Source organism: Corvus kubaryi, unplaced genomic scaffold, assembly GCF_017639235.1.
Source record: "Corvus kubaryi isolate FWS band 111438036 unplaced genomic scaffold, C.kubaryi_AGA036_p1.0 37322, whole genome shotgun sequence".
NCBI classification, from domain to species: Eukaryota; Metazoa; Chordata; class Aves; order Passeriformes; family Corvidae; genus Corvus; species Corvus kubaryi.
In genome coordinates, this window is record NW_024581101.1 from 955,310 (window position 1) to 976,204 (window position 20,895).

Consider the following 20,895-nt stretch of genomic DNA (forward strand, 5'->3'; position numbering starts at 1 on the left):
CTGTCGGGGCTGCCCCGACGCGCCGAGCTTCGGCGGCCTCGGTGCTGCGGGGTTCGGCGCTGCTTCCCCCGCCCGGGCAGCCCGGCGGCACCGCCGGCTCCCCGGGCAGCGGGGCTTGTGCGGCCGGCCCGGCGCCCTTCACCTGCGGGGAGGTGTTTTTTGATGATACTTCATCTCATCTCACGGTTCCCGAGGTCTGACCCCGTCCCGGAGGTGTTCTTGCCCCTCTCCCGGCTCCCGCTGCGCTCGGGGCCACCGTGTGTTCTACCCTGCGGGGTCCCAGAGCAGCTCGGGTTCACCTCGATGCCGCCCATCGCTGGCAGGTCCCCCGGTGGAAAGGTCGGCCAGTGTCACCCCTGGGCTGAATCAGAACAGAAGTATTAGCGAGCCGAACATACAGCCGTGACCGTCTGATCATCCAACAGGACGACTTAAATGGGACACACTGTCCCGGTGAAAACTTCCATGCTGTTACCTTTATCCTGTATTCCTCTTATTTACTTAATGTGCTTTCATTCAATTAGGCTGTTTGTGGACTTCAGCTCATATTATGCATTATCCACTGTATCATCTTCCCTTGGGTTTTTTTCCCAACTTCCCCTCTGGATAATACAAACAAATCTGTGTGTAATCACCACCCAATATCATCCCAAACGTCAAGATCTTTAATGCAGCAAAATGTTTTTGTTGCAAGTCAGGTGGATAATTAAGGTTTATATTGAGCCACCCAGTACAGGATTGCAAAATATTTTACCCATTACCAAGCTCTACCCCTCAGTGAAATGAACACACATCCGTGGTGAAATAAACACAGCAGCCATGAATGTTTCACAATAACAACATGAAACAATCCAGAACAGGAAGTAACATATTTTGGCTATTTAAAATCATGGAAGACATTAAAGAAATTCTAAAAAGTATATTTTCTAACTTAGGCAAGATGTGTGTATTAGCACTCACCTTTTTCTGCAGATCTAATGGTTCTAAGAAGTTCAGTCTTACAGCCACAAATTACATAATATTGTTAAATTATTATATATATAAATGATAACCTTGACAGAATTTCTGAAAATGTATGCAGTGAAAACTGGCAAAAAAAATTTTTTTCTTGATGAGTGTAAATCAGTTCAGATTTTAACATGTTTAAAAATAAACTGGAATTCTTGTTTTTAAAAAGATTATCAGAATTCAGCCTTTCAGGATACGTTCAGAAATTATTACGATTTTACTGAGAGTTAATCCAATGGAGGGTGTTCCTGATTTTGGAAACCTGTCTCAGGAGAAGCAGCAGACATAAACATGCTTCAGAGATATTCAAATTAATAACAAGCAGAATGATCAAATAAAAACGTAATCTAAAATGGCTAGGCTTAAAAGCACATTAATTAGACAAATTGGTATTTTCCAGTTCATCCAGTTCATTTACAAAGAAAGTTCAGACTCTCTAAAAGCAGGTTTTATGTCCGCCTCTGTAAGTTTCCCAGGATCCAACTTTTTTCTGTCACACGTTTCATAAGGTTTGCATCCACCTGTTGAAAATCAGGAATAGTGCTGGTCTCCTTCCTCTCCCACGCATCGACCACTACAGCTAGTGTCCAGGTTATTTTGTGACTTTTAAAAGCCTTGCGTTAACTCGAATTAAATGTGAAAGCTTGTATGCGTGCGGGTAGGACTCGGTGGTGTTCTGTCTTTGTTGCTGGTGTTGACGCCTCGGAGAGCACAAAGCCTCATCCCTGACAATTGTGCAGTAATGTGCCCTTGGGAGAGACTCTGCCCACCCCAGACATTCCTAAAGGTACGTGTGTGCCATGGCTGTTGAACCAGCGCTGACATGTGCTGAAACATCCCAGAGCTGTTTGTTTTGGGTCACGCAGCCAGCCTGGCTTGGCACCGTCTCGCTGCTCTTCCCGTGCCTCGCAGCCAGGCTCGCTGCCTCCGGGGGATTGAAAACGATGGAGAGGGATGCCCAACGCCGGGTGCTCTGGGAAGGCTGCTCAGGTGCGCCAGGGGAGATGGAGGCTGCTGCCTTGTGCGGCAGTAACTGGGAGTTATCTCAGATCTGTGGGAATTTCTCTCTTTTATCGTTAGGTCATTGTTTCTTTTGCTTTCTCCTTTTTGGGCTGCTTTATTCTGCCCAAATAATTATTTCTGGGATCAGAGGAAGACTGAGGTTACATCCCTTGTTATAATGCTGGTAGAGCAGGGAAAAGATGAGAGGACAAAATGTGGATGAAGAAGACAACAGAAATACAAATGCAAAGGAGCAGAGACATAAGGTGCAGCAAAGAATCTGCAACAAGTTTGTCAGGTCACCTTAACTATGATTCAAGGTGTAAAAAAATGTTGTTCCTGCAGCCTATATTTGGTCCTTTGATTTTTTACCTACCTTAGAAACCGCTGTGAGTTACCTAAAAGCATTGTCTAGTCTTCTGTTACATAAAATATTGCCTCCTTACAGCATGAAACCTGACTGTGGAGTGTGCAGAGATGAAATGCTCCTGGATGACTCTGTGATGGTTTTGGTTGCTGTGGTGATTATCCATCTGTTTAAATACTTCATATGGGAGATTCACAACTCATTTATCATGGAGAAGATTTTCTTACGTTGTGAGAAACACAGCATTATGCCTGATTCTTGTAATTTTACACACTTGACTTGGCAGTATATTCCACTTTATCTGCCGTGGCATAAGGACATGGTATAGCATTTATAAACAGAGGGTACCATACTTGGGTTCTGTGTTCACCACTAGCCCAGTAGGCCTGGAACATTGGCACATGTGTGCTGGCCCCTGCAGTTGCAGAGGCTGACTGCAAACACTTCATGAGGGGCCTCCTTTAATGAATCCTCAGTCTGAAGAAGTCACACAGATCAAATTGTTTGTTTACAAAGTCTGATATGAAAACAACATGCGAGCAGATATGAGAGAACGAAATATTTTATATATCTGAATCTTACCAATAGCTCATAATGCATTTAATTCTTACTAGATGTTTTGTTTTTCTTGACAGTTCCCTTCTCCATGGCACAATGTGGCAGATCCTCTTTGGCTTTGAAGTAACTCAGGAAAGGGAGTGATGTATCTGCCTTGCCATTCGCACTCATGTTGTCTTTCTGTAGCAAGTGACTGGAGTTTTCTTTCTAGTTAATACCAATTTATTAAAAAGTCTCCATAACAGATTTTTTTTCACTTTTAAAGACTAGCAGAAGAAACAATACTGCATTTAAACTAGCACCCTAAAGCAGCATACATGTTCTGACTTACAACAGAAACAAGAATTTTTCAACCTAAATTGTCCAACCTGTTCTTGTAACTTTAATTTGCAAGCAAAATTGTTTTGGGTTTTTTTTTAACTTGCTTATGTAGCAGGTTTTCAAATTTCCCCCCTCCAGTGGCAGCAAGCTGTATTCCCATTCCCTGTCACTGGGGACTTGGATGTACTCGTGTGTATTTTTTGTGTCAGAGGTTAGACTGTTTGTTTTTATGACTAATGATGTGGACCTTGGGAGCCACATATCTAAGCACCGTTGAGGAAATATCTAGACTTCTGTTAAAGTGTAATCCCTTTCAGGGCATACCTATACGGGAGAGTTAAAGACAGCTCAAAGCTCTCTCTGCCCATGCTCCCCACTGGCTGGAGCCAAGCCAATTCCATCTTAGGAATCTTTTAGTTCAGCTCTCTGCCTGTGCTGCTGGGTCTCTGAGATGTGCCTGTGGGCACGGTGAGCACAGCATGCCTGAGAGCCACATTGCTGCAGAACAGATAAAATTATTTGAGGAAAATACGTCCTAAAGTGTCACTGTCTTTAAAATACTGAATGTAAACAAGGGCAGGTTTCATGCATGCTCAGTGAATAAGGCTAAGTGTATGATCTAAGGGATCAAGTCCTTCTCAGGTCTGGTACTGAGTGAATTTTGCCCAAAATGTGCTTGCATTACACTTTAGACAGGCATCAGGGTTCACTTCCTTGTACTTGGTGTCTTATGGTTCTTCATGTGAGAGCTCCTGACATGCTGTGCTCCTAAGCCATATAAAAAAAGCCATAATTGAGTCTTAGACACTGTGGTATTTATAATAATTTTGAAACCTCAGAGAGAACAAACATTTAGAGGTTTACAGACAGTCATCATCTTTATGAAGTGTAGGGTCTATTTCTGCATTGTCTGCAGGACCCTGCTGAGAATCTCCATGTCCTGCTCATTGCAAAGCTGCAAACCCAGCATGGGCTCTACTTTTTTCCAAGGATGTGCGCATACATCTCTTATAAATAAGCAGTTATGGTTGTTTCATTAGACTTCTAATAACATCTCAATTTTATTTTCCTTTCAAAGATGTTTATTCAGTGTTGACACATATTTATAATAACATCTCAACAGTAAGAGTCTATCCTGTCAGATTTACAGCTATTATAAAATATGATGCTATCTGCATACAAATGGATGGTGGGAGCCCTACAGACATTTCCCCTATTATTACTGCCTAAGGAAGCAATAAAAATTTAACATTTACCATTGGAAACACCTGCAGAGATTAAATTAAAACTAGATTATATGCTTATCAGTTATATGTTACAAAACCAAACTCTTTAGAGATTAACATAAAAATCATTGTTATCAAAATCTTATTAAAAGCTTCAGTTGATACGCTCCATTTTGCACCTCTACTGCTCAAGCGTTCTCCGTGTGTGACTTATTGAGTCTTTGTGCAGCTGTAGGGAGGGGAGGCAGGGCAGCCTCACTGACAGCTTTGCTATTGCCTCAGCAAATGCCTACCCTGATATTTGGATTTGTCCTTCCCTCTCTGATCCCAGCCACTCTCTGAAGGGCTCTCCACACTGCATGCTGTGTTTCTTGAGCATGGCACCAAGACAGGCTCCAGGCTTCCTCATGGAGTTCTGCTGGGAATTACTCTGGAGAGCACTTGTCCTTCCTGCTGAACTCGTTCCTTAGTATGGTCAGCAGGAGCAAGACAAGGGATTTTAAAAGGCTAGAAGCTGAGGACAAGGAGCTGCTATTGCTGCTAAGCAGATGGTCTTGTGTTTAGTTTGTGCAGTCTTTGACATGTTGCAAACATGCTGCAGAAAAGAGAGACCTGGGAGGCAACTGGGCTGGAGTTGATCTCTGACCTGGAAATTCAAAATGCTTCTGGATTTGGGCTTTGCTGCTACCAACGATTGAGAAGCTTAGAGTGCAGATAATCTACCTGCTCTGGCTCAACGAGGACATGCAGATCCTACCTGTGCCTGATTTGCACACGCAGTGGTTAGGGTTTATTTCTCCATCTGGTATTACAGTGACCTCTTTGACTCCAAGCATTAGAAGCAACCTGCCTTGGGCATATTCCAAACTGTGTATGGGAGGGTACCACTCATGAACAGCCTGAATTGCTTACGTGAAGGCCCAGGCCAAAACCCCCTTTGATTGTGGAGATTCTCCTGAGTTTGGTGGATCTGGAGGAGGTCACACTAAGAAGAGGTTAAGATCATTTTTGCTGTGATTGTAAAATAATCAGTCATGTAGTTTACCAAAGGCCAAACATGGAAAAGGATTAAGGAGTGTCAGACCATGGTTTCCTCAAGACATCTAATCTGAAGACAAATTTGATGTAGGGAAGCTTCTGGTGATTTTTTTCCAACCCCTCACCATCTCCTCTGGTGTGTTGGCACTGACTGTAGCATTTAGTTTATGAATGAGAAGTGTTGGGCGAATCCAACTTAAAAAAAACCCCACAACAACTACTTAAGTTTATAAAAATAGACAAAATAGGGCATAGACCTATCGGGTGAGGAACGCAGAGCCAAAGCAGAGCCAAAGAAACAGAGTAGAAATGGCTGGGGCTTGCTTTGCAGGGTAGAAAAAATGTCTGTGCAACCATGGCCTAACATTTTAAGTAATAAGGGTTTGCTGGCCAGCTGATTTTCACTGAAATAGGTTAGGGAGTGTTCAAACAAGTATATCCAGATCAGAGGGGTGGTAACCTATTGCTGGGCAATGCTCACCAGCCTCTGGGCAGAGTGGGGGAGGACTGTGCTGTCAACAGAGCTGGATTTGGGAGGAGACGTGTCCACAGCCTGACTCCCAGCACTGTCGCAGCCTAACCCAGGCCTGCAGAGTGCCCCTGTCTTGGAACAGCTGGAGTGTGCACTTTGCCTTCCCTCATGCCTGCAGGGACAGGCATACATTAGCATTTTTACGACAAGCTCTCCTTTGAGGGGAGGTAATGGCCAGACCCGGTCACTTCAGCACCAGCCATGGGCACATTCCAGCTCTGTGTGGAAGCCTGAGTTCTGTCATTTTACTTGGACAAATCATCATATTTAACTTGGAAAGGCCTGCTCATCCTCTCTTGCTCCACTTTCAGGCTCTGAGCAGAGTGAATTATATACAGGAGGATTTAAGATTTCATTTTTCATAAATGATGCACGTTTTTGTATGTACATACCTATAGCCAAGATGTAGAAACTCCTTAACTGTAGTCTGAATTTTCCTTCATTATTATGCTAAATAATTCACTTCTGCTGCCACTAGAGGTATACATTCACTTGAACAAATACCAAAGGAAACATTTAGTTGGAAACCTTGCCTGTATTAATATTTCATTTTTCAAATAATGTTTTTGATCTGTGTTCTTTTGGAGGCCTCAGCCTACTTTGCCTATTCCTGTTGGGCAGCCTTTCTTTTATTGAACTACAGCTGGCTACTCCTGAGATGAAATGCCACTTTGTGATTAAAGGGTACAGAATTGAGTGCTCATTTAAACTGCATAAAAAGCTAAATTATAGTATCAGTCATTGTATCAATCATCTGCGACTACCTCATGTGCAGCCTTGTACCAACACATTCATAAGTCTCATTCTACATCAATTCTGGTGCAAATTTACATTTATTCTGAAATGCAAACATAACAAAATTTATTTTAAATTAATTTGCTTTTTTCCCCCCCCATGTAATAACCAGTTCTCAGATATAATCTCCCTCTTGAAAGTCATGAAAATGTCAGTGGGGACAAGGGTAGAAATGAAGTTTCCAGATTTCCTTTGGCACTGGTAGGAGAATTGCTGCATAACCTGGGGTTTCAAGGCAGACCTGCAGCACCTACCTGGTCTGAGTGCAGCCCAAGGGATGGCTCAGCTCAGGGGTGATGGCTTGTTGTAAGGAGTCTAAATGACACCTGGCCACAACCTGGTGGGGACATAATCTTTGTCTGTTCGAAGTCTGTAACCTTTCTTTCAAAATGTTCTGCCACACTCAGAGCCAGGCATTGCTCAGCCGGGGCTGTGGAGCCTCGGGGAGGTTTCTGTGGGCACTGCCTGCTGTGGCACCACCAGCTCTCCCCACTACCTTCGCCTTCCCACTGCCGTTCCATGTGCTCTTCCCACCTCCCCCTCAGCTGGGCCCGAGCAGCGCAGCCCAGCCAGACGCCAGCGCGGGAGCGAGAGTGGGGACAGTGAGTGACACCAGTTGGAGCTACAAACCTGCATGGAGAGCAAGCCTCAAAACAACTTTCCTGCCGCGTTCTCCTTGCAGGACTGCACCCACCTCGCTCCAGGGAGACGTGGAAGAAAGCAGGAAACAGCACCACGATCTTTCACCAGTTTTGTGAAGTTTAATTTGTTAGCTTGGGTAAAATTGCAGCATTCAGAAAATAAAGGTGTGATGGTTAGACTGAAACATGGGCTCTAATTCAGAATCCCCTGAACTGCAGCATGGTGTACCCCTGCTTTATAGGCACTGTGCTACTTGTCACAGGAAAATTATTTTGGAGAGAAAATATTGAAACAAGACACCAGATGATCTCAGAAGTTTTCCTCTAAAATGAAATTTTGAGAAAATTATTGATTGCTTGAAGCATTTCATTACAGTAAAAGTTGGCTTTAGCTGGGAAAGGTGTTCCCAGCATAAGGGAAGCACAGATCCTCATAAAACTTCTGGCCTAGTGCATTCTTTCTCCAATACAAAACTAATAGCACAGTTCAGTATAGACCACATACATATTGCAGTGGTGTACTCTTACTTTCAGTTTTCTTTATACTTTTTGTAGTAATACTGATAAATTCACCAAAGCCTTATTACACTCACAAGAAATATTTTACTAAGAGAAACAATGTACAGTTGGAATACTTTGGATTATATTAGGATAAAAGTTGATAAAGTTATACCACTGAAATTATAGCAAAAGGAGATAAAAAATAGATCCATGGAATTTATTGAAAACAACAGCACTGCTGTCTGACCTTATTTCTGCCCTCTACACAGTCATTAGCAAGACTGTGCCATTCATTTACAGCTTCCTCCTATTGCAGGCCCAATCTTAGGCAGTAAATTCGATTACAGAAGTATTTTCACTGAAGCAGTTGTGTTTCGAATAAAGTTACCAACTTATTTTCTCACAAAAAAATCAAGAAAATGCATGGCAACCTTGTATGCTTTGTCCATAACTTTGATAACTCTTCCCAGTGATACAATTTAGGGTCAAGTCGACCTTTATGGGTTTCACAGCTAAAGCAACAGTTACATAAAAAGGATGAATGAGCAACAACAAAAGAGAAAGGCTGGGATCATATAATCTGAACACCATAATTGCCTGCATTTATACTTTACTATTTCAGTGAGGGAGGCAGCACTTGAGAGTGGTAAAACTCATAATTTTAAGTAAGGAAATGGAGGTTCTGCTCTCATTTCTGCCTTTTATTCTCTGTATTGCCCTAAGTCATTTAAGACCAGACTGCAAATGCTACCCTAGATTAAAAAGGCAGAAAGCATGCAGTTAAAAAAAAAAAACAAAAAAAAACCAACCACAAAGCAAACCAAACTTGTTACCACAGTCAAAATTCTGCTGGGTGGTGAAGAAAAGGGGGCATGCAGCAGTCAAGGTGATTTTTACGACAAAAGTGCCTTTGGCTCCTACTGATTAGACACTGACTTCTTCCTCAGCGAATGAGAATAAAATATTGACACCATGTGAAGCATGTTGGATGTGAGTTGGTTTATATGACTGTAAACAGCTGGGACTAATATTTGTCACTAAACTAAAATATTGGCAACTACACAAGTTGAGAGTGTCTACAAGGAGAGTGTCTCTGTTGCTCAGTCCTGCTGGTTGGTTATGCTCCCTGCTTTAGTTTTTTTCTGGGATACAAAAAGCTCCATTTTCACACAGACTAATAACTTAATTATTACAAGAGATGTATGACATGCCCATAACCATGGCTGATAGAAGTGTTTCAATTTTGTGTGATCCTAGACCAGACCTGGGCTCATCTGGAGAGCTTCTTCCAGCATGGCAATACTTGGTTTTTACAGGACTTTCTTTCCTTTCTCTGCAGGATTCTGGGGAAGGCATCTGGAAAGGCTTAAGGAGCTGGATAAATTTTGGGTCCCCTTGAGGGAGTAGGAAAGAGTCCCTAGCCTTTGAGGCCAGAAATTCATACTTTCCTTACTTTGTTTGCAAAAACTGACCTGTTTATGCCTCTCTCCCCAAGGTTCAAAAAGGAAGGGACTCTTTTAGAGAGGCAGCAGATTGGCCTCAATGTCATTCAAGCCAACAGAGTTTTTGTTCAGCTGCTGTATTTGAGGCTTAACTACTTCTGATTTTAACTGTTCTTAAAATACTTCTGCACTAACAATGTAGAATATTAGCACACATAAGTCTGTGGGGCTTGCTGTAACAGTTTGCTTATAGTTTCATTGACCTTGACAGCAGTAAACAACAGTGTTTCCAGAGGGAGAACTGAGTTTTTCTGTGTTTGTTGTGCTAGTTCTTGGTTCAGGAATTTTTTTCCACTATTGTCCATTAAAATTTGTTTTATGGCCTGTGTGACACAGTGACTGATGCTGAAATCCTCTGATGTTTTTTGGAAATGCAATAGAAGCAATTTCCAGCCCATGTCACAGGAAATTTGCATGTTCCAATGAATAAAAATTAAGATGAAGCAGGATGTGTGGGAAGACCTGGTAGTGACAGAATCACTCCCAGCTGCTTTCTTGGTTGCAGAGTAATCACAAAATGAAGATTTTTACCAAGCTTGTTTAAATCCTCATCACTGGATTTTGGAAGGATGTGGCCACTGCCAGCTGCCTTGCTGAGTTATGTGTATGTTCTGTACCTCTGGAAAACTCATGATTAGGCTCTGACCAGAAAACAAGCCTCAGTGAGAAAGAACTGCCACCGAACCCCTAAAGTCCACTGTCTGCAGAGTCCCATTTCTTAGATGAGCTGGTTTTGTTTTAATGGTGTTAAGGAAAAGCTCTATTTGGAGGCAGAGGGCAGAGTGTAACCCTGGCCTCTGAAATCAGATTGCACTCTTTTGCCTACCTACTGGGAAAGAAGCAGCTGAGGATAAAGCTTGCACACAGGCAGCTCTGTATAGTGTTTCAAGGAAAGCTTTAGAAAAGATAAGATTCTTATTTTGTACTTTAACAAAGAGCTGCACTGACTGCAGGAGTCTTCATGTTACACTCACAGCAAATACAGCACTTTTCCATGGCATTGCTGCAGCACTGCCCTACCTCATTTTATTGCCCTTCCTGTTTGCCACATCACCAGCTCCAGGGAGCTGGGGGTGCTGTGGATGTGCCAGTCGCAGAGCCTGGAGGCAAAGGGTTCATGGAAGAGCTTTCTGAGTCTCTGCAAGCAATGAGAAGTTAAGAGTCCAGACTTTGCTGCTTTTGCTTGAAAATAGTAAACAAGTAAGAAAAATATTATGGTTGTATCTGATATGCAGCAAGGCTTTAAATTTGAGTTTACTTACCTTTCAAGTGCTCCACATATCCCTTATTTGACCAGAGCTTTGCAAACGTGGCCCTGTGAGGGTCGCAGGGGTAATTGGCTAGCAGCCTAGGACTGTATTTAATTAGCAAGGAATGCACCGGCCCTAACTGCATTCTCTGTAGGAGTCACAACCCACATGGCTACAGGTGCTGTCCTGTTTGCTCCTCAGGCCCAGGGACTACCCTTCCTCCGGCAGGAGTGCTGCATGTTGCAGCTTGTGCTGCATTTGGAAAAGAATATGTTTGGATATCACTATCAGACAAAAGTCTATTTTCTGATTTTTGCTCTGCCATAATGACAGGCAATATCCTCAGATTTAGGGTCCTGCTGCCCTCTTAGTACACAAACTACTGGTTGCCATAACTTTGCTGGATTCACATTTTTTAATGCCTCTTTGATTAACCATTTTGGGATAGCTGGGCCTTCCTCTGACTAGCATCAGCTGCTGATCTTCCTGAGTTCATCTGGAGTTTCAAGTGATTGATACCTCAGAGAATTAAGCTCAAAGTGCACCAAGCGAAACCGCCTAGAGCGAAAATACCCACAGTCAAAGCCCATTAACTGAAATGTCTGTGTTTCACTGAAAGTCCCTTTGGAAAGCTGAGGCTAATTTTCCTTTGTTGCCACCATTCTGAATACTCTGCCTTGATACACTAAGATGTAATATACTGTTCTGGTTTTTTAAGCAGTTTGATGACTAAATACTGTCTTTAGTGCAAATTTATGAATTTTTCAAAAAAGGTAACTTCTATTTTTATGGTGATTTTAGCTTTATCAGGTGATTGTTTGCCTGGGACATGATTCAGGTAAGCTCCTGTTATGTGTATCAAAGAGTAATTTATGATTTCAATGCATTAAGTTATGTAGTTTGCATCATGGTGGCTCCTCCTAAAGAACAACAGGAACCGTATAGAACTGTGCTTCTCTCTTTGCTTGTTTTCCTTCTGATCTACACTTGTTTTTTCATAACCACTTTTCATAGGTTTGTTCCTTTATTTTTCCTCTATACATCCATTTTCCTGCATTTTATTTTCCTCGTTGTTAGTGTTCCTTACTGTGTGAGCACTGAGAAGACCTGAGTAACTGGAGAAGGGAAAAGGCTTATTGAGCACTTAGCTGGAAACCCCAAGGCATTGCATTGAGATACAAACCCCTGAGGGGCACTGTCCAGTCTCAGTGACTCCCTTCCCAGAAGACCCACAGCAGCAGGGGTGCTGAACAACTCAGGACCCCTCTGCCTTAGTGCAAGTGTACCATTTGCCTCTATTTTTCGATTTAATATGTTCCTAAGCTGATAATACAAGTGCTGTGGGAACCTTGATTCACCAGTAGCTTATCACAGATTTCCACTGTGCCAGACTATCACTAGGCTTTTGTGGTCTTCCCCCTTGAATTTTTAATTTCATTTCTTGTAAAAATATATATATGTAAGGTCTATACCCCGCACTGATCACCCACCGTGTCCTTTTTCCTTCCTCCTTATCTGCTGCCTTCTCCTCTCTTCTGCTTTTCTGCTGGATGGTAAAATGAGGGAGCAGGATGTGTGTGCTGGGAGGAAAGGGGCGTTTGCACAGGGAGATGGCAGGGGGTGGCAGGAGCGTGGGGCTGGGGATAAGGGACAAGCTGCCTGTCCCTGGCTCAGTGGTGATGTAGAGTGTGTGTTGTGCAAGGCTGCAGAAGTGTTGGGGTGACAAATGAGCATGTTGGGACATGGGAAAGGACTGGCACAAACTCCCAGTTCAGTTGGATTTTCCTTGCAAACACAATGGGTTTAGCTGAATAGGGAATAATTGAAGTTTGAAAATGTTTGGATGAGAACTGGCATTATTACAGCCTTTTATTTTTAATAAAAGGGTGAGCATAATCATAATTGGAAATTTTTGTCCTTTATATGAATGTTGAATATAAAATCTTTTATTGCAGATATTATTTTTTAAAAATTAAACTGAGTGACTTCAGGGTGGAGTTTCTGGTTTTTCTTTTTGTTTGTTCGGTTTTCCTTGCTGTCTTAGGTAAATTGTTACTTTCACTTGTCTGTGGAGACCAGTTGTTTGGTTGCTTTGTCTTTCTTTTTTTGTAGAAAGTCCTGAATTATTATTGGGGACTGATGAGCATTTTGACCAATAATGAGGGCAGCTACATTTTTTATCCTTTAAATATGAGCTAAATGCTACAATTAAATGCCAAAACATAGGATCGAAATTTTCCTTGGTTTAACCCGAGGTAATGCAATATTCTCTCTCTGCACAATTATAAGTGTGGTTGCTCTAGGGAAAAATGGGGGAGGGTTGGATTGCAAAGCTCTCCCAGAAGCATCTCCTGCCCTCTGAGGAAGTCTGCTGGAAGACAGAGTCGGGCAGGAGAATGCAGAGAACGTTTTCTGCTCCTTAGTGATGTGCAACACCCGGGCTCACGGCTCAGCACAGAACAACAGGAACTGCCACGCTGTTTCCAGGAACAGCCAGCAGCACTCAGGGAGGAAGGAAAAGGCCACATACCGAATCATCTTGACTTGGTGCCTCCTCCCAGCTCTGGGTAAGGGTTTGAAAACACAAAAGTTTCACCAAAGCTACAGTGTTTATTTGCTGTTGATCCCACATGAATTTGTTTAATGCCTTTTAAAATCCATTTTCAGTCTCCACAACCTCCTGAGGCACTGACTGCCACAATGCAATTACGGATGCTAGGAAAGAGTACTTCCTTTTGGGTGTGTTTGTTTTAAACCTGCTGCTAAACGTCTTTGTTGGATGCCCCCTCAGCTTTTGTACTGCAAGAGAAAGTGAACAATTACTCTGCATTTACCTTCTCCATTCAGCGTTTTACACACTGCCATCATTTCCCTCTGCAGTCATCTTTTTTTTCCAACCTGAAGAGCCTTTGTCTATTTCATTTCTTCCTCCAGTGAAACTGTTCTGTATCTGAAAAAAGATAAATGTGGGCTTTTTATTACTCCTCTCTTTTTTTCTCCTTTCAGACAAAACTGTTGCATAAACCCTATACAGGAATGCCATGGTTAAAAGATTCTTTGGTGCTTCTTTGTGCCAAAATAATTAGCTTTTGACTCTTGGAAAGTACCAAAATAATTAGCTTTTGGCTCTTGGAAAGTACCAAAGGCTTCTGAAAGGAGAGAAAACTTTGTTGTAACCCTCTCCAGTTTGAGATTGTGTTCATATTCAAAACTAGGTAAGAGAATGCAGCAAGTAAACAGAAGTGTCTGGGTTTGAAGTTCTCCTTTGTTGCCAACAAACCTTCCAACTTAATACACAAAAATCGAGTGAGTGCAAGGAAGTGACAAAACTGGGACCTGAGAGTTCCGGAAGTTCAGTAATTCAGTCTGTAGTGAGCAAGGTCAGCACCACTAAGAGGACACAGAAAGCAGCTCCACAGAGAGTGGGGCTGTTTTATTCTACTTAGTCCAGAATAAGCACAATATCTTCTATTGTGTCCAAATATGAAGTGACAGTGGAGTAAAAGAGAGTACATTTTAATTTTAAGTTTCTGTGTTCCTATCTGGCACAAATACTCCATCTGAGAGAGGCAAATGCAAATGTCTCCAGATCTGAGCACAACCATCTTCAGGGAACACCTTCCTGTCCTTTCAGTCTGGCAAAGTCACAAAGCTCTTCCACCTTGTGCCCTTTTTTCCTACCTTGTCACATTCGAGCTGACTCTTCAAGAGCACACCTACTTCTTGCTTCCTGCTGTGTCTCAGTTCTTTGGATTTCCCATCTGCTGTGTGCTGCTGGCAATACTGCTGCCCTGCACTGTCTCCTCTTTCCATGCTCCTACGCAGAGAGCTGCTCTCACAAGATGAGGTTGTGTCCCTGCCTAAGGTCTTCCTGGAAACTTGTTTCTTCCAAACACTTACCAGATACCTCAGGAGATGAGTTTTCACTTTCTCTTCTTCATTATCTATCTAAAAAAAAAAAAAAATTAAAGAATGAAAATATCTTTGTTTTATTTTCCCATGCACTTGCTTTTTGCTGAGTTTCTTGCTAAGCTCCCAGAGCTGCTTGGGCCTTTTGCTCCTGTCCCGCCTTATTGTCTTGTTACCACCCACTCATTAGATCATGGCTGAAATTAGCTGGTAAGAGCTACAGGGCAGGGTTGATTCCTCTGCCTCTGTAGTGAGGGCTTGATCTGGTTTTAAGTGATTAAAAAAAAAAATTAGTGAAAACAACAAAATAAGCACTTCTGCAACTGGGGAAACCAAGGTAGAAAGGCCAGGTACCCATGGAAAGTGCTGGTGAAGGTCTGTAACAGAGCCAGCAAGAGCTCATGTGCCACTGAAGCCTTGTGTTCCAAGTAGATCATTCTGTCTGCTTTTGTAACTCTCTTTAATGACAAATAGTCTTTAGGATTAAATATGGGATTCCTATGCAGGAAAAATTATTTTATGAAAATTGCTTATGGTAAAATGCAATGCTTTTATGGCACAGTGTTTTCTGTATAATTTTGGGTGTTTTGGGAGAACTAAATCATGATAAACATATTCATGTCATGGAAGTGTTTGGTTTCAGTAAGATGATGATGATGATCTGTTAAGGATATGTTGGAAATGTTAATATTCATCCCTAAATTATAGTAATATTTCCTGTTTGGGACCAGTAAGTTACTTTAGGTGCCCTCAGCACAGAGTTAACATCCCATGGAATGGTGTCCATCAATATTTTGGAGACTGCCCCTAAGTTTTATTTTAAGACAAAAGGTGCCATGCCAGTGAGGGACAGTGCATGTTCCGAGTGCAGTGAAATGATGGTGAGGGGTGAAAGGTGACTTGCTGAGCTGAAATCAGAGGGCTGAGGGTCCCCAAGGCTTCCAGCAGGGTCTGGTCTGCTTTGGATCAGGCACAGGCAGCATGTGGAGTGCAGTCAGGTTAGCTAAACTTTCTCTGTGGGAGATACTTTGAACTCTGCAAGGGAGAATTTCTGTTGCAGGCAAGCCATATACATAGTAAAAAATCATAACTGTGTCCAGAAATGAAACAGCCAAATGTGGCTTTTGCTTTGATAAATCCTGTCAGTTCAGAGCAGGTCCCAGCCCATGAATATTCTTTGCCATAACGTAAATGCTGATAGGTAATAGATGAAGCAATGTGAACTTCTCACTTGGTGGCACAAATCTGCGTAACATAGCCTGGGAAAATGACTCTCCTAACCAGTCCCTGTTGGCTCTAGTCTATTTAAACATATGTATTTTCAGGTTTCAGTTCTGGTAACGATATGCTGCTTTTATGACTCTTCCTCACAGGAACCCAGGCAGAAGGATGTAGTTTTCCTCAGAAGTGGCAATTTTTTAGTCTGTCTTCATATTTTACACTGTAGAATGTAATAAAATCCAAATCCTGCCACTTTGCGCATTTATTTAATTCATATTGTTGCTTTCCACTTTGGTAATACTCTAGGTTTTGGGCTTTTTTTAATGCCTTTCATCCAAAGATCCCAAGCTGATTTGGCTTGATTCCCAGGTACAGCTTAGCAACAGTTAGCATAAGACCAGTAAAAGGAAGTAACGGGGAATTTCATGCAGTTCTTGGCTGGCTGTCAATTCAAATGCACCTACAGTCGGAGCATCCCCAGCTTGTGAGCCCCTGCTTCCCGTGGCTGTGACTGCCTGGTGCAAGGCTCCTGTCTCAGCCACAAATCCCTCTCCCTTTCTCTTACCCCTCAGAACAAGCTCTGTTTTCTCCCTGTTTTTATAAGCAAGAGATGATAAATCTTTCTGTGGGGAGACCTTGGCAGGACATATGGGGGCTTGGGGCTGGGGCCATTAATCTGATGTTATTTGGTGTTGGATCACAAACATGCATTAGGCTGAAGCACACACTTTCAGTTTTGTATCTCCTTTCATAGGCATGTGCACAATTTTAATTTCTTTCTTATCTTCAGGTTTAGAGTAACTCAGTTCTCCAGTTTGCTAAACTGGAGAAGGTTTCAGTTTCTTTTTCAGCAGCCAGAATATTTTTCAAACTTTTATTGTGAATGTTGTTTCTTCTTTGGAGACTCTTGGACTTTGAAACCTGTTCTCATATGGAAAGCCTTGCCTGTCTGGAAATCTGTTCTGGCTTGCTTTGCTGTTCAAAGTGCTGCTTCGTGGGTTAATTTTATGTCTCCTTGGAGACATTTTGTCAGAATTTTGCTTATCTACCAGTATTGCAAAACGATCCCCCATCTTAGGCAACCAATCACTTCCTCATCCTCTTCTCATTGGTCTTTAAAGCAAAATGGAAATTAAACCATATCTGCTATTACACGGGCTGGGTATCTGGCTTTCACCTTTGGACTGTGGGCATATTAACTGTGCTTGCATAAAAACCTTGCAGGAAGAGGAAACCTTGCTGAACTGTGCACAGCAAAGGGTTAACACATGTCTGAGGGAGAAGGGGAAAAAATCAGGATGGCTGGACTCTGCCCCTTTGCTAAGTGGCTGCTTTTTCTGAAGTACATGGAAGACAGATGAAAATCCTCAGAGCTGCCCTGAATTATCTTCCTGAGCATACAGCTCTCTTTTTTTTTGTAGTTAAATATGACAGTTATAGTGCTGTATTTATGCACAGTCAATAAATCAGCAGAAAAACGTGCTGCAGTCAGGGCATGTATCCATAGTCTGTTCCTTATATTTTAGCTGAAAATGGAATTCCTGAATTTGCTGAAGCCGGTGAAAAGAAATTCAGGTGCACATTTCCACCAGAGACTTACAAAAAGTCTGATGGCTCACAGTAACCAGGGTTTCCTCCTCAGCTTCCATTACTGTCCTCCCATCTGCAAACCCAGACTCCTGAAAAGCAGCAAAAGGGCAAATTTTGGATCAGGCTCCCAAACTCCTGAGTGGAATCATTGCAGAAAGGAGATGGAACAAGTGAAAGGGGCAGAAATCTTTAAGGGTGAGTGGAAGTTTGTAGTGTAGTTACAAAATAGAAAAAAGAAAAAAGGTCCTGCTAAGCAATATCCTGGAAAATACTGGTTTGGAAGGTTTGTTTGTGTTCGTTGGTTTGGGGTTTTTTTTTCTGTTTTGTTTTTCCAGAAGGGGCTGTGTGACACACTGGCAGAAGCAGGCTGGCCTTTTCTAGTGTCTGGCTTAAGAGCAGCTAACTGCTGACAGGGGAGAATATTTTGCCGTGATACAGCACACAATATCAAAGGACTTGAATTTGCTCAGCTTCTGCCATCTTGAATATAACTGCGAAGGAGCTGTTATTTAGCACAATTTCTTACCTTCCACATGCAGGTTCAGCTGCACACAAAATTCTTTAAGTTAACCTGGGATTTCACCTTTCTGAAAGGGATGGCACAGATCTATGGCTGGCTAAGACCTAAACCCTTCTGAATTCTCACTGTGGTACTGAAAAATGCCAAGCAAGTGTGGGGCCAAGCAAGTCCCTTAGCTTTGGTGGCAGCCCCTTTTTTTGTGTATTAGGGATCATACCTCCCAGCTCATGGCATGGATTAATCTATATTTTGGTAGTGATTTAGCAGTGACCAATTCTGCTCTGGCTGGAAGCATTTAAAATTAAGCAGGAAAGTCATCCAGGCAGCTGTATTACATGACCAAGATAGGGAGTCACAGCAGCAGAGGAAGGTTTGAAGGGTTTAGCTGTTGATCCAGATTTTAAGTAGATAATTTCTGACAAATGTATCCAGTGTGCCCCAAATTCAGGTGGCTAATCGGTGCCAAAGCTGGGTACCTTCGGTGCCTAAAGCAGCATGGCTTCTGTCTCACAGGTGTATTACTTGTTCAGGGCAGAAAGCAGCTAGGTGAGAAAAATTAAGATGAAGCAATATAAAAGTGTTAAGAAATGAACTGTTAGTGCTAAAATCCTGTTAGAAGCAACAGCTTAGGACAAGAAACAGAAAAATAATACTTTATCAGCGCAACAGGAAAAAATACCACTGATCTGTTTGGTTCAAAAATTATTAATCCAGAATTCTGTTCCTTTTTACTGTGGGATAAAATATCTACACAGAAATTATTTCAAAATATTTAATTATAGGAGAGCTTAACCTGCTGTAGCTGTTGTGATTAATTGCCCCATAAAGACAATTTCTTTAACTATTGCGGTTGAAGAAATGTAGATGAGTGTATTTTCAATCAAAAACCAAGAAAAGTTTAAACTCTATAGAGGTAGGTGATGAATGTCCACCGCCATAGCTGCCAGGTAGTCAGCATTGCAAACACAAATTGTACAGAGGAGCAGTAAAAGCCACTCTAGCTGCATTCATGCATGTAAGCAACCATGGTGTCTGTAATTTCAGGAATAAAAAGTGTCTCATTAAACTAAATAAATGTCTTGTACTGTGCCTAGAAGCTTGCTAGACTTTAGCTCTTGCAGTGTCCAGCTGGAGCAGGATCCAAAAAACAAGATCCTCAAGAGAGAAAGAGGGAGACTAAATGAACTTTGCCTGCTACTGCCCTTGGAAAGGTCAATCTGTGATATGGGAAACAAGAGTTTCATCTTGACCTTTAAATACTATGTTTGGACGGGAAAGAAGTGGCTTTTAGGTATCTGGTGATCTGGAATAAAAAAAAAAAAAAAAAAGGTGAGGATATGAACTTGTAATTGTTTAGCATTTCATACAGCCAGTCAAGGAGGCTGCAGGACATGGGGCCGCTGGTTGCCAGCTGGAATTGGCTGAGGTCAGCTGGAGGCAGAAGGGAGTCTCTGACCTCATCTGGTTGACATGAGAGCAATGCATAGGTGGCCTCATCGAGTTCCCGGTGCCAGGACCTGGCGGTGTTAGGTGGCATCCTCTACCAATAGTTCAGTTTCCATTCAGGCCTTTGCAATCCATTCCTGTCCAGGAGTTATCTTTCCAGACTAACATGCAGTGGTACAAAAATACAGTATGTGCATTTTTATCTTATCTATAGAGATTCAAATCCCATTTGTTTCAGTCTGGCTCCATTCATGTGTACTAATCACTTGCGTAAAAATATTTATCTGTTTATCCCTCCTGGCATTTCTGCTATGATAGCTGAAATTCGGAAACTTTGATCAAAGATACATTCACACATGCACAACTTACGGAGGGCTCGGATAATGGAATGGAGTCTCCAAGTTTGACGGGATTCTCTTTCAAAATGAGCTGCTTTTCAACTTTCAACTTGAACACACTTTTGGTTCAATAGAATTAAATAATGAGATAATGTTATTTGAAAAATACCTGCAAAAGTTTTTTTAAAAGACAAACTTCTTTCTAAAGCCAATATAGAGACTTTGTAGGTCCTGTGTGCAGGTGTTGGGCTTTTTCTGGTGACAAAAGGGATGAGTACATGCCTGAATTAAATGAGTTTACATCTCTGATTATTCTGATCAAAATGGGCAATGGTATCTTTACCAACATTCATATTTCATAATGCTCTGTAATGGGACATTAGAATTCACCTGTGATGTTGTGCAATAATAGTATTGTCCAAGTGCTTCACAAAAGCTGAGTGAGAACTGAAACTGATTCTACCTGCTGTTGAAATGAATGGCAAAAAAATATGTGGAAAAAGCCTTTGAATTTAAAAGCATTGGAAAATATTATCAGTTTCTTTATTTTTTTAAAATAAGATTTATGTTGACAGTGCTGCTTTTGTGTGTTTTGGATTTACTCCTGGAAGCAAACAAGCATTCATGAGCGGACATAGTGCTAAATACTTCCTCAGTCTCCTTCCCCTTATCTGTTTGTTATCAGTGGTGGCTGCCAGGCCCACCGGAGCAGGACACCTTGAAGAGGACGCTCAGGGAGGACCTTATTTCTCTCTAAAATTACCTGAAAGGAGGTTGTAGCCAGGTGCAAGTTGGGCTCTTCTCCCAGGCAACCAGTGGCAGGACACAGGGACATGGCCTTGAGCTGTACCAGGGGAGGTTTAGGTTGGACATCAGGAGGAATTCCTTCACAGAAGGGGTGATTAGACCCTGGAACAGGCTGCCCAGGGAGGTGGTGGAGTCACCATTCCTGCAGGTGTTTAAGGAAAGACTGGATGTGGCACTGAGTGCCACGGTTTGGTTGACAAGGTGATGTTGGGCCATAGGTTGGACTCGATCTCAGAGAGACTTTCCAAGCTAATTGATTCTGTGATCCCTCCTTTCAGATACTTTTTTTTTTTTTTTGTAATCTGAGCGGTAGGAAATAATGC

The 20,895-nt window shown here is 42.2% G+C and overlaps 1 long non-coding RNA gene across 1 annotated transcript; it reads right to left on the reverse strand.

Moving 5' to 3' along the window:
• Positions 1-1,685: 1,685 nt before the first annotated feature.
• LOC121665201 lies at positions 1,686-20,599 on the reverse strand. The gene is made up of 3 exons (XR_006016276.1): positions 17,472-20,599; positions 14,642-14,689; positions 1,686-13,691 (listed from the first exon to the last, which is right to left on the reverse strand). It is a non-coding gene; the product is annotated as an uncharacterized LOC121665201 (long non-coding RNA).
• Positions 20,600-20,895: the final 296 nt, after the last annotated feature.